This window comes from Metopolophium dirhodum, chromosome 5 (assembly GCF_019925205.1).
Source record: "Metopolophium dirhodum isolate CAU chromosome 5, ASM1992520v1, whole genome shotgun sequence".
In the NCBI taxonomy this organism is placed as follows: domain Eukaryota; kingdom Metazoa; phylum Arthropoda; class Insecta; order Hemiptera; family Aphididae; genus Metopolophium; species Metopolophium dirhodum.
Window position 1 is genome coordinate 28124269 of NC_083564.1, and position 4856 is coordinate 28129124.

Genomic DNA, 4856 nt, shown 5'->3' on the forward strand with positions numbered 1-4856 from the left:
AGGATTATTTATTAATTATTAATTTATGCATTTAATGATTTGAACTTAATATGTTAAAACTAATAATTTTATTAACTTCAGAAATAATACGTGGTATAAAATGATTCCTATAAATAAATTAAAAAACGTATTAATTTATCTACATTCATACGTATAATCTGTATAAATCACTTATAATATAATATATTACTATATATTATATTTGAACTCACGTCACTACAATAGTTCAAGTTTTTTTCATATATTCCGTTTTTTCATAGTCGCCTGAATGACATGAAAGCCATTAGTAAAAACAAACATCCCAAGAACATAAAATACACACTGTAGATCAAAAACTGAAAATATATCATTGCAATACTTAAGTTGTGTGTTAACATAATAATAAAACATTTGATTTATATTTTTAGCATGCTATTTTAAGTTACTTTCTGTTGAAATTCTGACATTTGTTAAATAACTGTTATACAAAGGTGTACTTAAGTTACCTACCTACCATACATTTGATGAAATCTTACCTGTTGACGAATGTCAAAAGAGAACAATTTATCTTCAACGACGACTACAGTAAATAAAATAATTAAAATATACGCAACCAATTTGTTAAATCCAAATATTAAGGCATAACAATTCCGTTTCGAAAATTTGGCAACTTCTGTGCTAAAAGATAAAAAAAAATTTTTTGACATTTATATCCACCTTGATAATACTGTTTTAATCAATGTGATAATATGTAAAAATGGTAAATGATTAGACAAATCCAAAGACACTAAAAAAATAAATAACTTATTTCTACTAAAAAAATTACAAAAATATAAATACAATATCATATTATATTAATTCTCAAAAAAATGTTTAATTACCTATATACTATTCAGAGTTAATAGTCGATTAAATAAACAAAATTGATAAATAAAAATGAGTATTTTTAACAGCAAATTAGATATAATTTTGTATCAATGGATAATTTTGTGGAAAAAAATTTTCTTAATATTACATTTTGATTTTACCTTGATATTGTCACCATTGTCTGATATGTACAACAGAATATTATATAGTATGCATACGACTTTATTAACGATTCAGTAAAAGAAAGGAAGTATAACACGCCTCCAAGTCCCATAGCTACTATTGCCATTGTCATGTCTCCATACTTGTCCCAATCTCCGTTTACTCTTCCAATCACATATTATATAGCAGCAGCACCTCAAAACATTTAAAAACGTTGTATCAATTAATGAAAAACCGATAAGTACTATTCTATATAGTTTAAATAAAATTGAAAAAATTTTGAATAATTTACTGAATAATATGGCCAATGATTCAACTGCACCGTTCAAAGAATTTAGTTCGCCGTGCGCTTCAATTTCATCCCAATGAAGTTGGATATATTGCGAAACCTGAAGAAACATAAACCAGTCTTATAAGACTATGATTTGTTGTAAAATAATAAATTTAATATCAGTGATTGTATAAAATGAACTAGTTTTGTAAATTAAATATATTTACCAATACATAACCACTAAGTGACAACGACCACCAAACTGACCATTTAAATACGTTAGCATCCGCATAAGCTACATTGAAATCATCCCATAACATTTGAATAACTTCAGAGCATTTTATTTTTATAAAGTATTTCTGTATTTATATAGTCAACAGTATCATAAATATGATTTTATTATTACAATGAATATTATAATTTACATACATTTATATTATTTTTATCTAGATTTATATTAGTAGATTCATTGATTTTTGTTCGAATATTTTTTTCATTATCATCTACAAACACATTTAAAACTGGTTCTTTTACTTTATAAAAATATAAACTAAACTTAACTGGTGGCATAATTAATGACCAAATTGTAGTGAAAATCATACCTAAAACAAAATATTCAAGTGCAAGTTTAAGTGTATACATTATGCAGGAAATGCAACAATAAATATAACTACCTATTATGTCTTATATTTCTAATTTTGTTCATTAAAATATATTTATTAACAAACAATAACGCTTAGGAATTAATGTAACGGTGAGCAAGTAGGTACTTGCAACAGCAAGCAAGGAGTAAGGACTTCTAACAGTGAGATAGTTGGTACTTGCAACGGCGAGAAAGTGCTTGCAGCAGGGAGCAAGTACTTGTAACAGCGAACAAGAGCAAAGAATCTCCCTGTTGCCAGCACTTGCTTTCTGTTGTATGTCATTGTTCGCCTTTGCAAGCACTATTACTCTCTGTTGCAAGTAATTGTTCGCTGTTACAAGTCCTTGCTCACCGTTACAAGCATTTGCTTCTGTTTAAGTTCTTGCACCTGTTGCAAGCACTTGTACTCCGTTGCAATAGGTAATTAGAGTGACGAATAATTGGTCTTTGTAAAAAAAATGGGAAAATAATACATTTAGATCTATGATGCGTGGCAATATGGCATCATTGCCTTATATCGTTAAAAATGTCGAAATGATAACATGCAGTACCTACTGCCTACCTACGACTTACGAGGCAATGATATAATTTATATATAATGATATAATTTCTTTAAATCATAAGAAATTATAATAATTTCCTAAATGTCGACATTTCCGTTAACATAATACATTTTTTATACCCAAACAGCTAAACGCATTAGAAATATTCTAAGAAAAACTTATTTTCAACATTTTTTGTTCTAGTATGTACAATGTACAAAACTAGGTATAGCTATACCTAATTATTTTTGTCCAAAATTACAAATGACTAATGTTTAAAACAACATAAAAATTAAAAAATATATGTAATATAGTATTTTACTCACCAAGTATACTTAAGTAGAGTAAATATACATAGCTTACAATATTATATGATATAAGAACTTGTGCTATTATACCACAACTACATTTTCCAACCAAAACTGAAGTTCTTACTATACTAGTAGCGATCTGATATTGATCCTTATTCCTGATATTTGCAAACATATAACGTATAATACGAAACTTCAGCTGCTCTAAAAAGCATTAAAAATATTTGACCTAACTAAAAGATAAAAATTACAAACTGTAAATATGTATAAATTAGTTATGTAAACAATAATAGATATTGACAATAAATCTATAAGATTTAGGTAGGTATAGAAACGTACTTTCAAAAAACTTATTGTTGGAGATCCTAAAAGTAAACTGTAAGACATTATACCAGATAATCCATTTAAAATTATTATTGGCTTATACTGTAGATAATCGGTAACGAGGAATACGATTACTACAAATAACACGCTAACATAACTGCCCACTGGATAAACTTCTTCTCTAATCTAATTAAAAATGGGGAAAAAATGGGTAAAGTTAAAATAATGTGAAGTAACTATAAATACACTTTATACACTTCAAGTGACTGGCTTTATATAATTATATGTACAACTTATAACAGTATAGACTTTTTTAAAAGATTTCATACAATTATAATTTATAGCATTACCGGAACTAGGAAGTACTATATTAGGGTGCAAATTAATTAAGTATAGGTTGTACAATAATAGTATGTTTCCAGATAAATTAACAAGGATGAAAAAAGTAAAAATATTAAAAATATAAGTGCCTATTATAGTTACATAAAATAATATGCATAATTGGTACATTATAGTAACATAAAATAACAAACCTCTATATAAAAATTAAAAATAAAACGATGTGCTTGAATAATAATTTACAATTTCTCTTTCTTTATACTAAATTTATCTTATTTAAATGTATACCGTTCCTATTCATGCAAATAACTAAGATCTATAACTACAATTATTAATAATTATTTTAACCTTGTTCATTAATTTTAGTGAACTTACTATTTTAACGGTGTATTTTTCTGGAAGAAGCGTCAGATACTTAATAATAAAAGGATCTATTGGACGAAATTCTCGAAGTATGACATACACTCATACATATATGCACACTTTTTTCCACGGTTCCATAATATCTAGTTCTGAAATCAACATCAAAATTTTTTTTGATTCTATTCAAAACCAGTTTAACGAAAAATACAAAGTTATTTTACATTTTTAATTTTTAAGATACTATTAAAAACGAACAATATTTTAGGTAGGTAAGCTACATTTATAAAATATGTTTCTTCTACTATATCGTCCCTTACTCCTTAGTTCTTACATATCAATTGACAACATAATTCATCACACTTTTAACCTCTAGAACAAGACTGTTACATCTCAACATTTATAGTTTTGAAAAAAAGCAATTTGAAATTTAAAACTAAGGTATTTAAAAAAAATTTTTACCGATGCATCTGAAATAAAAAATTTAAATACTAACAAGCATACTTTATATTATGACTTCATTAAATATTACAAAATACTCTCTTAGACCCAAAAATGTAGACTTATGACATTTTACAATATTTTATTTGAATGCAAAACATCCATATTTTGAGACGTGGTAGTAAAAAATGTTTATTTGAAAATACAAGACTGACGTTTTTTATAATACGGCTGCAATATCACAAATTATGAAATGAAATTCCACCACAACACTAAACATTGGTATATTGCTTTTTCCCACTCATTATAGAATAGGAAAATTAGTTTTTATTTAGCGCAAGTACGCCACAAATCTATACAAGGCAGTCTTGAATTTTGACTTTGGTGATTAATTGGATAAAATGATAAATAAAATAACGTAACTAATTATGGCTGTTACTTTAAAAATTATCTAAAAATTGAACAAATCAATACTGACACATGTTTTTTGGTGTCAAAACTAAAAATTATATTTAACCTAGTGCTCTTGTATTCTATACAGCTATTTTTTTCTAGATTTATTGGCTTAGTAAATAAGCCCACATAATCAAATTTAAGTACGTGGAATTTTATATTTT

The 4856-nt window shown here is 26.3% G+C and overlaps 1 pseudogene; it reads right to left on the bottom strand.

The window, feature by feature from the left end:
* Window positions 1-248: 248 nt before the first annotated feature.
* On the bottom strand, window positions 249-3939 carry LOC132945972 (thiamine transporter 2-like; annotated as a pseudogene).
* Window positions 3940-4856: the final 917 nt, after the last annotated feature.